Source organism: Bombus terrestris, chromosome 3 (assembly GCF_910591885.1).
Source record: "Bombus terrestris chromosome 3, iyBomTerr1.2, whole genome shotgun sequence".
Lineage (NCBI taxonomy): Eukaryota > Metazoa > Arthropoda > Insecta > Hymenoptera > Apidae > Bombus > Bombus terrestris.
In genome coordinates this window covers 669,754-682,875 of record NC_063271.1, presented here as the reverse complement: position 1 = coordinate 682,875, position 13,122 = coordinate 669,754, and the positions used below count along the sequence as shown (strand labels likewise).

General features: G+C 41.7%; 1 protein-coding gene and 1 non-coding gene across 6 annotated transcripts in view; one reads left to right on the top strand and one right to left on the bottom strand.

Moving 5' to 3' along the window:
• The window catches only part of LOC100652225 (ras GTPase-activating protein raskol), a 254,380-nt gene that overhangs the window by 222,886 nt on the left and 18,372 nt on the right, over nt 1–13,122 (bottom strand). The gene's annotated exons all lie outside the window — the stretch shown is intronic.
• On the top strand, nt 4,125–4,274 carry LOC125384815. Its single transcript, XR_007223601.1, has one exon. It is a non-coding gene; the product is annotated as a U12 minor spliceosomal RNA (small nuclear RNA).

The following is a 13,122-nucleotide window of genomic DNA, read 5'->3' as shown; positions in this document are numbered from 1 at the left end:
ACTTTACTGAATCTACGACTACAGATCAGTCAACGTCTCTTTACTATCTTCTATATAATGTTGTTGGAAATATGTAATATCTTTGAACTGTTACTCAAGTACTACTCGTTAAAACCACCTCTATCGTCCTAATCGAAATAGGGGATCGATCTGTTCGTGGCGTCGATTATCCAATCGTAACGGGAATTTACGACTCCCGTTGACGCGCTTCCTCGCGATCGCGTCTCTCCGCGACCGGTCGAATAAACGCGTATATTCAGTGAAAAAGAATCCAAGATAACACTGCGTTTCCAATTTGTTTTGCAGTCTGTATGACGGAATCTAGTTATCGCAACGTCTAATACAGAATGTTAAACTTCAGTAGTATATGTTAAACAGAATTTCTATAATCAACGACGTAACGTATCGGACACAGATACACATATACACACACGCTCGCACACCATTGATCACATTACTTTCCGTTTATAAATCTCCGATCAATGGACATTCCGTAAACTCTCGATAGACAATGGCAATGGCACGTGCGCGTGCCAGAACGATCGATAAAATTCTACGAAGAGAAACTCCTTCATAGATCGAGAGCTCCCTCGTTTTTCCCTCAAAGGTTCGCTTTCTTCGTTGTTATACGCGGCGAAAGGCTTTCAGAAACCGATGGAAAATCCATTCGAGTAGTCAATGGCGAGCGGAAGATGAAGGGTGGGCATCGAGGGACACGACTCTCCCGTATTCCGCGTAGATGCGCCCGATGCGATGGGTGCGAGTAATCGATACGAACCCTCTATGCTTCTGGACCGCTCCGAATCAATCCCCTTGAGAGTTACACCGCGTTCGTTTCGTTTCCAGCCCTTGTACCCCGGCTTTCTCTCTTCCAACTTGCACACGTACGCGCATAACGGGGATACGACTATTAACTACCGCCTTTTTTCATGCGTGAAAGGGTGGCCACTGCCGTCCCATTGTTGCGACGCATTTTACACCGACCCCGTTGTAACGGCGTAACGATAATGCGATCGTGGCTGGAAAATTTGCCATATTACGTACGCGTCACGTGCTCTTAAGCGCTTTAATCGATTCCACCCACTGCTTTGAAAGTAATCCTCTCTCTTTTTGGCGAGTCTTCGATCGATTTCATCACTGTATATTCGGTATATTCGAAAGAATATTCGAAAAAGAAAGGCTATGAAACACGTGGCTTCAATTCAACAAAACAACTTGTCTTTCCTACAGCATTTTTATATCGCAAAACATACTTTTATGCCACAGGTCGTATTATTTTTATATTATCATAGAATAACATGGATAATATAACGTCAGGGCAAAAGTGAAAACCTTGCTGAAACGTCCCCTTTTTATTAATAGGAAAACACCCGGTTATTATTATCTACTCTCCTCGCAATTTTTAAAATTAACGCGTTATATGCACCGTAACATAAATTCCAACCTTTGGAAGTAAACGATGCAAATATTTTTTTAGAAAGCACTTTACGTCGCTAGTAGCAAAAAACTGGTAAGCGGCATCCTCTTTGCAACAACGGTGAGAGCAATGTTAGCGACAGAGGTCGTAACAAAGAAGGGTTTAATATTGCCGAGACGACAAATTGCAGCCTCGTTATTTGGGATGGCATCGCGCCACTCTTGCATCTACCCTCGAACTTTGTCCGAAAATACGACAAAACCTTCTCTCAAACGTGCCTCCGACCGTTGCTGTTCTACGTTAGCTTTATTAAGTAAGCACAAGTTTGTGCGTTCTGCTTGTCTTCGCGTCAAGCGGATTATTCATTCGGCCTGCCGACTTAAGATACCGTCTCGAACGGAGAAACGAACGCGAACTGTACTTCGTGACTTTCGTTTTTGCCGTATCTCTGTTGGATTCCTCGTAATATCTATTTTGCGAATAAATTTAAAACTATCGATAATCTTTCCTTTATGAAACAAAACCGTTGATTTCAAGATGTTTCGTTCGAAAACGTCGAAAAGCATACGACGAAGTTCAGTCGTATGACAAAATCCTTGATGCGCAGAAGGCTACGAGTTGCTATAGATATACGTATTATAAACACTCCAATCGGCAATAAGATCGCATCATCGGCCATTCAGCTTCCAGCTATTGCACGTACACAAAAGACTTGGAGAGCTGGAACATGGTTCATCCGTGAGTTCACGAACGTCTTTTCATCCATCCTAGCCTATCGCATCGTTTCGATGGAACGTACGCACAACGAATAGAGAGGATGAATCGGTATGACGCGGGTTACCGCGCAGACTGCGACGTACGTTGTCACAGAACGCGCGTACAAGACCATCGATTCGCTGACGAAAGACAGATACGATCGTGGTAAGAGCAACGACTCGACGGTCGACACGAAAGAAAAGTGGTACGAGAAGTCGAAGGTACGAGAGAGAAGAAAAGAAGATACTCGTACATATATGTATGTACTTCGTGTACTTCGTGAGCGATAGTGAGCGCGTGCGCGTATACGATAATGCGTATACGTGTTGGAAACAATGTCACAGGTTGCATACAATGTGGGCAACGGTGAAGTCGCACGAGGGATTATTCGGCAACGCGCGTAGTGCATACGATCCCTGAAGGGAGCGCAGCCCAGATAATTAGGGCCAAAAGGGAGAGGGGAGGGATCAAGCGCTTCATACGCAGAGACACGCGTTTCCTAGCAAATTGTGTACGTTGACCTGGCGCACCGGCTGTCATCATACTGCCAGAGACACATCGAGCTTAATTATAGCTCTGCGGCATTGCGTAATCTTCCTTCGCGATAGAGGCAAAACAAGAAAGTAAAAAACAAAAGACAAAAGGATTTGTTCGTCTCGCTCGCAATCAGACAGACGGATGATGGATCCAGCGCCTTATGCGCCCTTGGGCTTTAGCTAAGAACGAAGGTAGCGGCTTTAATTTCTTAACGTAATACTAGATGTTACTTGTGAAATCGTTGCTGATACTTTTTTGAAGGGATTATTCGTTTCTCAACAACGTATTAGTTTTTCTGTAATTTATCGTTATCGTTAGTTCCATAAGACGTTCCTTTAAAGCTTCTTAACGAGATAATCGATTTAAGTCGACTTCTTTCGCAAGCGCCGCTTATGATACTTATTATTTATTTATCGTTGTTCGATATCGTTCAATATCGTTTTGAGAAGCTCGATGATCGAAGCAACAAATATTAGCGAACCAAAACCATGGAAATAATAATTACCACCTATCACGCATAAGCTGTACAATCCATATAATTAACGCTAACGCTACAGTCTGCTAGCAAGCATTTAGTTCATTGTAAACGAGCAGATTAGAAGCTTGTTACGTCCGAATCTAGGATCAAAACTGTCCAACTAAACAAACGGAATAATTAAGCGAAACGTATTTCAAACGTGTAGTTATTTCAACTATTACGCACAATGTACTACGTTCGTGCAATTCGTAATTGCTGCCGTTAGCGTCAGACCTTGATATAGTTTACCGTGTTCCGATGAATGTTTCGACGAAAATCAGAGTCAAAAGCATGAAAAAGGTCACAGTACAGAAAGCTCGTGGGAAGATACCTGGCCAGCCGTACAATTTTAATAAGCACCGCGTATAACGAACCTAATATAATTATGGAGCGTTCATTACGGCATAATGAAACCATTAGAGTTCGTTTATCAGGTTCGTCATCTTTGCAACTGGAGCTCCTACTTCTAAAGATTTCTCTCCAAGCGAAGACCCTATCCCTCTCTTTTCATTCTTGCCGTTTATAGCATTCGAATAAGAAATTTATAATATTTATAAAAAGAAAAAAAAAAACACGAGCTTAAACAAGTATTTCGTCGATTATGTGTTACTTAATTCGTTATATCATTAACACTTTCGACAAATCATAAAAATTTTCCAATAACGTATTGTTCCGAAATGTTTTTGCCTGTAAGTTATATATAATATATATCTCGCGTGTTATTTCAACAGGATATTATCTCTCTATCTAATAATCGCGCCTTTATGATTTAAATTTCCCGCGTTGTGAATTCTGGTACTATGTAGCATCCAATAGATGGCGAATTCCTTTTGCATTTCTCGCGAGTAAAAAGTGAACCGTGCAAGCTCAAGAGCCAGTGAAACGGATCGGCAAATCGTGCCTTAAACTAATGAGTAAGGAAAATATAGAGCTTTGGTAACGCTTAGCTATGCTAATTATTAAGCGACCATATTTTTGAAGGGGCAAAGGTCGTCCCATGGCAGTGCGAACTACTTTTTCGTGCAGCCTGGTGAAGCGATCTACCTCATGGATAAAGTTTTAAGCGTAGAGAAAACTTAAAATGAATTTGTAAAAAACACAAAGGAGAAGGATTCGATTTGACTCGTGCTGCTAGAGACAAAAGCAAATTTTTAGTATGAATTTACTATCAGTGCGCCAGTTTGAACTGGTGCCACGTACAAAAAAGATACGAGAGTTCGTAACAAAACGTTATCTTTCTAAATTTTACACGATCGTGTTACTAATAGTACATGTATTATATAAAACAAAGGAAACTACTGCTCAACTCGGTCCTATCGATCGAATGAAATAAGCTTTTGAATAATATGACTGAAACAAAATTTCAAGTTATCGAGGTTCAAAGACATAAGAGAGATTGACATTTAACGATCGACAACACTTATAGGACGTATAGAAGAGCAGCTCGCGAGTTCTTATAGAACTTTTCTGTCGGCTCTATCGAAATGTTAATTTCAAGTTATCGTTCTTCCTTCTTCCAAAAAAAGCCCAGACAGCTGCCTGCGAAATTAAATATCGCTATCAGTGGTTTCGCAAAACTACGATGCCAGAACGCAAATCCGTTGAAACGAGGTTACCATAGAATAGCGAAAATGCAACTGCAGCATCCACCGGTGCGATCTATCTAGTCGTAGTTTGCCACTCCGCCAGAATCTGCGTAGCCCCCATGTACAGACTCTTTCATATACATTATGCATGTATATTCATTCATACGGGAGTTGACAGAGGGTGCAAAGAGCGAGCTTAGAGGGGTATTTCGGGATCACTGATTGGTCGGGATCGGACTCTTCTTGTTACATATGCGCGATAAAATGAAGAGATCTCGAGAACAGGAAGCTGACTGGACGTTTTACGAAAGCACGAGAAAACGAAGCTCTCTTCAGACCGAGTATGTACGAGTGACGACGGTGCGTAGCTGAGACAAATAATTTATCGGATAAAAATGGCACAGAATAGCGTTCCGTAACTACAAACCAACTACCTATTAGCGTTATATTAATATTATATTATATTAATATTTCACACAAAGTTAATCCGGTATACATCGTCCCGTAATATCGATAATTCTAGATCGATGCATTTCTCATAATGTACAAAAAATAGCGTATTATTATAAAATCAATCATACACGCGCGTTGTGTTACACTTGCGCATGCAGCGGAGTTAGGTTTTCAAGAAATTTTCAATGGAACGACAACGTCACCGAACGTCACGGAATCGAATGCGTTAAAACGTTATCGAATGCGCGAAAAGTACTGCCGTTAGCGAGACTGCTCGACTAAAATCTCTTAAGAGCCGAAGCGAACCGCGCGGTTATCTTGTTTTCGCTGCGAAGACGCCCAAGACTTTGCCGGTAATCTTACGATTACTGGCCATCGGCAATCGCCCACGAAACGGAGCAATTAGGCTTGCCAATCCGGGGAGGAAGAAAGACCGTTCGTGCAGGCATGCGAACGAAAGAATCGTACACGCGTGCCCGCGACGATTGGATAAGTGCATTCCTGTACGGCGTACGGTGTGTCCCTGTGAATAACGACCGAGGCACTTTCACATTATCGTATGAACGGTGCGCGCCTCCGTGTCCTTTAGGCTTAGGCGCATTTACACAATTACAACAGAAAATTCCATTACTTCGAAACAGCCAGCGCCAACTTTATTGCCAATGCTTTTTAAATGTCGCGCACATTGATAGATCCGGAAAACGATTCAATCTTGTAAGATAAGCTCTTTTTATTATAGCACACGCGTTCGCGTTACTTTTGATTTTTTCCTTTCTGTAACCGTAACTATTTATTTTTAGACGGATACGTAATCGTTCAAACTTATCGAATTATAAAATCGAAACTTGCGTTCCACTTGTAATCGGAATTTTGACGCAGAGTCGGATGCAACGAACGTATTAGGGTAAAATTTAGTCAGAAACGGCACGAAAAATTGAATCACGTCGAATGGTACAAGAATACTCTCGTATATCGATGTTCCTATCGAGCCTAAGTTCCTAATCGTAGTAGTTGTAATCGTAGGAAGAAGCGGAGAGCGAACGACGGTAGCAGCGAAATGACAACTCGTATAGCATCAACCGGTTAGCTTTTCATCCGTATCGGGACAGTGAAACAGGGAGATGGTCCCCATGGTACACGACTGCCGCGTTCCGTGCCAGTCCCCATAGAGCTCCTGGCGTGCACCACAGTCTCGCACGTTTCTACGTGTCGAACGATAAACGAGTGGTTCACGAAGCGTGGTTCAATTAGCTGCGTTACAACCAACTGCAGTTTGTCTGTCGGATATTTGCGCGTGTTTTATCGAGCATACTCTTTGGACAGACTCGCGACAATGACGACACCGATGAACGTTAAATGGTCTTGCAATGTCCCGCGCCGAAATGGTAGTTTTTACCGACCGGGCAACGCGTAGCTGACGCGACAGAATATTTTTCGCTCGTAAATTTGGAGACAGAATTTAGCGACTACGACAAATATCGTACCGTTATTAGTGGTTTATAAATAGCATTTTTTCTTTCATCGAATTTCCATCGAATTTCCTTTGGCCAAAAAGGAAAACTGGGGGACGGAAAAAGTCGATGCTACCAAGAGCCACGAGTCGAGCTGTATACTCCTTTGTGACGCAGAGTCCTGACACGCAAGACATCGCGATAAGTTTGGTGCTTGAACAACCGACCGTCAAAGCTCCTCTCCTCGATTATCAACATTTGCCGCTACGAAGAGATGGTGAAAAGCGCTGAAAGGATCGCCGATGAAACAGTCCGCGATCGCTCGTGTAATTAAACGAGCTTGCGAACGATGGTTCGGGCAGAATCATTTTAGCACCTCCCGCATCGTGAATAGAAATCGATACCCGAGGTTCGGCGAATCGACCTTCTACATACGCTTCGAACGTTGAAATTGTTTCCGGTGAACGAAACTTTTGCGGAACAGTCGCGGCCACCCCGTCTATGGAAAATTAAATTCGTTTACAAGGAAACTAAACATTACGCGCCTCTATCTAAATAAATATTATATCGCGCGATGCACGAAATACTACTACGGATCTAAATCTAGAATGATATCGCGAAACGAGGAAGCAAACAACTCGAATTTAGTTTTTATCCAAGTGAAATCTATTTTCTTTACCGGACATGAATCGCTTTCTTTCGTCGATCGCCACAAGCAAAATTTATTTTTCTCCGAGGACACGTTTTATAAACTTTCTCCGTTATTTACCATTCGAGAAGGCAGGCGTGCGTTTCACGATGTTCGATGACCGAGATCGAACGATCGCGTCAAATTCAAAGTGTTAGCCGTCTTAATCGGGTACAAGCTTAAGCCGAACGACGGGACGGGTCAATAGATAGGTGCAACTGCAGACAGAAAGTGCCGGAAACACGCTCGCCGTGCATGGCACGTATTACAGATAAGGGACATGCATCAACGATCGCGTTCGTGCGTTACTTTACAAACCGTTAAAAGCGCCGTTCTACAATGTTCATGTTTCTGGAAAAGAAAAAAAGGGAGCAAACACGCGGATTCCTTTTGCCGTGCACAAATCGTCCTACAGATTTCTAACTAAATCGTATATTTCAAGTCAGTGACTCGATAACACGACGTGGCAGTTGCGCCGTGTTCGAACAACGTGTACTTGGAAATTGATCGAAAAATTTGCGGTGTTTCGTAAAAAAAGGGAAAGACTGAATGGCGGTAAATGACAGGTAAAGCGTTTGGAGCGAAATAACCGTACAATGTTGTTTCTCTTGCAATCTTTCGCTTTCACTCGGAATACCTGCGCATACTTGAACCATCGTCGCTCCCTAATCTCGTATTTACCTTTTCATAGATAGATCCGAGATAAGAGCGTCCGTCTCTTGCAACTCGTTTATCGCTACAAAAAGATCGTACAGGTACCTTACAGCGCTGCCCGGTCCCAGGCGAAACGGTTAGGCACATCGTTAGACAGCGTTAGACAGTAACGATAGAAAGCTTCCGTACCGCTGATCCAAAAATTGAGAAGAACGAAGAAATCGAGAAGAAAAAAAGGGTATACGTATTTCGACAAAGATGGTCGCGTTCGTAGACTCGCGTACACCAACATACAGAGAGGCGCATGGACACACGTCCATGGTATGCAACATTTTCCACGGCTGGATGGAAACAACGACGGTATCTCTTTGACGTATGCTTCCCTTCTTGCAAACTCGTCAAATGAAATTCCATTCCGACGAGCATCATCCCGGCTAGAGACACATTCGCGAAAAGGACAGGAGAGCCGAGTCTACGAGGTCATCGCAAAAGGCACCCCTTTCCTCCCTCGTTTTGCGAGAAATTTGTTCATCCGCTCCGCAAAGCACGTTCTTACCTGAAAAGTTGCCAGACGTTCTTTACACATTCTGTTATTGCCATCTTTTTCTCTTGTTTCGTTCGTCCGAGTTGTTTAGTCAAATTTCTTCGTGGAGCTTACGTCGAAGGCAAACTTTTCTAGAATCGCTTTCTCGCTTTATTTTAATGGATACTTGTTCTAAAGGCCGCAGCATGCTGCGTATAGCTCCTTACGTTTGTTACGGCTCGATTACATTCGTCTGGAAGAGAATAGCTGTTCGTGGCAGTACTTTGAATTTTCCAATTAAATCGCACTAAGTAAGTAACCACGTTCTACGGGGGCTCGATGGTCGCAAGTTTTTCGGAGATTATCGAAATTATTTACAATTATCTTCAGTTTTCTATTCGATTCGAATTTTCGATCAAGAATTTTCGGTCATGAAATTGAACGATTAACGATCCCATCCCTACGTAAAAATATTAAATCATCCTACAAGTAGATAATGTATTTTTCGTTTGTCAGAAAACTTCCTTAACTATGAGACGACGTTTTTCAATAAAATTGAAACTGGTAGAAACGAAAGAAGAATGCGCGAAAGATAATATCGTTGCAACAATGGCACGATCAAACTAAGAATCGTCCGACTTGCCATTCCAAGGATACCATTCAAATCGTCCGTTTCGTATTATTTTCCTACTATCCTAGAATCCATCGGATCGATCGCTCGAGATTTCAAGTTGCTATTTAAATTCCGATAGACCAACGACGCAGTGAGATGTCGGCGAAAGTGGCTCTCCTCGAGCAAAGAGAGAAGAGAGACCCGAGTGCTTCTCGCATCCGTTCGCAGAAGCATTTAATTGCGAATTGCGAATTGCGAATTGCGAATTGCGAATTGCCGTCTAGGCCCTTAATGGACCGTCCACACCGTGAACAATGGTCGCAGAGAGAAAGAGAGGAGGGAACGTGGACAGGGACGCTGCTATTAACAGGAAAGAGAAGAAGACTTTGAACCGGTGTGTATTATAAGGACGAGGCGAAAGGGGATCGAGAGTGGCCTACGTCGTATCGTGAATCGACCAGTTACCCGCACCGAGTAAGAAACAATTGAACGGGAGTGCGACGCGACGAGTAACGAGCGAGAAATTGGACGGTACAATACGCCTCATTAATTGTCGTCAAGTTTCAATCCAGACTCGACTCGGATTATTTTGCACGAAAAACGCGATACAATCCCGAGCGAGATGTTCCCACGGAGAAACTTCATTTCGTGCCAGGGGAAACTATTTCCAATATCGTTCGACGATATTGGAGTAAAGTTAAGCAATTTTGCGTTCATCGTTCCGCAGGATACACCCTTACAAATTATTCTACTCCGCTATATCCTATATCCGTTCTTTACGATTCTCCCTATTTTCTAGATTAATCGAAATAATGCTATATCGTACAGTATATTAAAAGTCGAAAACTTGAAAGGATCGTACTACTCGCGGAGAGGAATGGAATACGCTTGATTCGATTACCGCGCATTACCGTGCATTACCGTGCATTGCCATTCCCTGTGCTCGTCAACGCGTTCTAAAATTATATATTTTTTTACATACATATTACATAAACGTATATCGGCGTAAAAGCGGCAGCTAAAAGCAAAAAAACCACTTGTAACAATACGATCCTTTTCATTCGTCACGATCCAAAATAATCCAGATACTAAATCAAAAAGATAGTTTTGCTGACGTTCGAAACTGAAAACGGTTTGGTATACAGATTTCTCCTAATCGAAGCTCTCTGTAAAGCATTTAGGAATCGCGAGTAAACCCTGCGTTAACACGCATTGACAGCGAAACGTATTATCGACAACCGACTATATGACCAGTCGAATAGAACGTTCGGCTCCAAATTTATTTGCATCCAATGCTTGCCGATTTGACGATCGATTAAATGCCATCGAGAGCGCCAACGATACGTACCCGGTCAACCAACGACAATTCGATTAAAGTTTAACGCTGTCGCGAATCATCTGTTACATACCGCGATTATCGCATAAATTTACAGATACTTTTTCCCATTCATCCGCGCAAGAGGATTTGCAACGCGGTACCTGAAATTTCGCACTTCCACTGCCAATTATGGCGTGGCAGATACGACATTCACTCGTACGTAAACAGCAAGAAGGAGCTTCGTACTGGAGGTACATCGATTTGACAGATTGGACAGAAATAATCGAGTTCCTCGATTTCGTACGTTCGATCATTTTTGTCAACCAAAACTAATAGCATAAGAATATTCCAATCTACATTAACGATGTAAGCCTTTTAATCGTAATTATTTTTCGCGCGTAAAAACTATACGGACGATTACTAGTAGAAGAAAGACGAAATAACGACGATACGTTTATTTTTTGGCCATGTTTCATTGTGTGATTCATACACACGCGTTAAAAATACCCCGATAAGTTGGTTATACAGCTTTTGAAGAGCAACTACTAAGCAATTTTTCACAGACTTCTGTCTTTAATTTTCTGTCCTAATTTCGATAAAAATAATTATTTTACTTTGAAAAAATAGTATATAAATGCATTGTAAGGTTAAACGCGGAATTCTCAGGTCATTAAGAAGAAACATGAAATATGTATGAGAAAACTTTCGAGATCGGTTACTTTGTTCTTTATTTAAATTATAAACCTTACAGCGTGTAATCTCAATCTGAATATTTATCATTAAAGTCGAACTTTAATTGCGATCTCCGCTGCTTTAATTACGAATATCGAATTCTTTCAGGCTTCGGCTAAAATTTCGTTATTTATTACAAAAATACACCTGTATGTGTAAAAATAGCCAAATTACGAGTAAAATGTCGAACGCAGCTTGGAGTACAGACGGCGAAATATTATATTATCCGGATACTACTATATTATACGAGGATAGCGGGAAAGAAAATATCTGAGCTTCGAACGGATTTCTCCTTAATTCGGATTTCGTAACCAAGACGATTTAGTACTCCGAATGGAACTTTTAAAACGCGTTTCACATACATATCCATCTTGTCTCATCATCGCCGTAAAGTGTAAAATGAAGCGACGACGGTGCGTAATCGAGGAACGAAGCTTAATAAACGCTAACATGGACTGCGACGACGCGACGCGACGGCATAATTATGCCATAACTCGCAGTGACGAGGGAGTCCCCGGATTGGATAGACTCGCCAAGATATTCCAAGTTTCATTAGCCCCTAATCAAGCTTTCTCCCGCCATACTGCCTATACTTCTCCGCGCAACCCGATAACTTTGAATTGGAATCATGAATTTTACATTTTTGCGATACCTAACCAAGATAATGATCCCTGTTCCTTCTATTCTCTCACATTCGTTCGTTCATCGATGAATTTATCAATCAAGTTACAAGTATCGACTAATCGACTAATCTCTTTAAATTTCGCCGTGAACTTGAAAATTTGCTGTATTTACTGGTATCAATGACTACCGTATAATAGCATTGAAAAGTAACAATTCGTTCTCGAAATCACGTTTATCGAACAAACAAAGGAAATATTTATAAGAGGAAGTAGTATCTATCGCGCTCGAATCCTTATTCTTCGAGATATTTCATCTTTTTAAAATACCCTGGCTTCGATGATCCCATTCACTCTCGATACGAACAATAAGAAAGGAATTTCTGAAAAGAACGGCCAATTTCTGAAGAACGATCGTCTTGGAGACAAAGGATTCCCGAGGCAAAACCCTCTTGGTGCTACGAGATTTCGAAATCGAATCCGGTATGCCACGATAAAGTGAAATTAATTCGCAAGTTTCTCGAATAGTCGATACAACGAATAGTCTTCGATATATAGAGGGCATCGCGGTCGTAACTAGAATATAGAATATAGGATATAGAATCCTCGTTTATCGAGTATCGTCGGTGTCGAAATTTAAAGGAACATTTCTCTTCCTGACTTACGAAACTTTCCCACTGGGAAATCGTAAATTGTTACGATCGACGAACCAGGCTAATAACCGCGCCCAGTCCCCGGTATCAACGATAAATTTGCATTTTACCAGGTGAAAGAACGATAAATTCTTACGGTAAAACAAATTTGGATTTTTTTTAAGTAATTGCACGATCCGTGTAATTATTTAGAACTGTCATACAGCTTTGCGCGATGCTGGAAAAGCGTGTTGCAGTCATTTCCACGGACATAAAAATTACGAGAATTTTATATCATTTGAGTCGCGCGAAATGCGAATCGCATTTCAACGCTCTGCGTGCCACTGGTTTAACGCTTCTTTGACTTTCCACGATGGAACTTTCAAGCAGAAATCTTCTCCGCGTTTCAGTTTTTTAATTAAAACATTATTTCGCATTACCGACGCTAATAACTCTTAATTAAACCATGGAAATGAAAGTAACCATTTCCGCCCTTATCATACCATAAGCTATCACAGTTGATATAGTACGATTAAAATCTTTGTTCGAACAAAACACGCCACGTTAATCGAAATAAGATTCATAATATAGTAGTAAAAGTAACAATGGTACACGTTTGTTCACA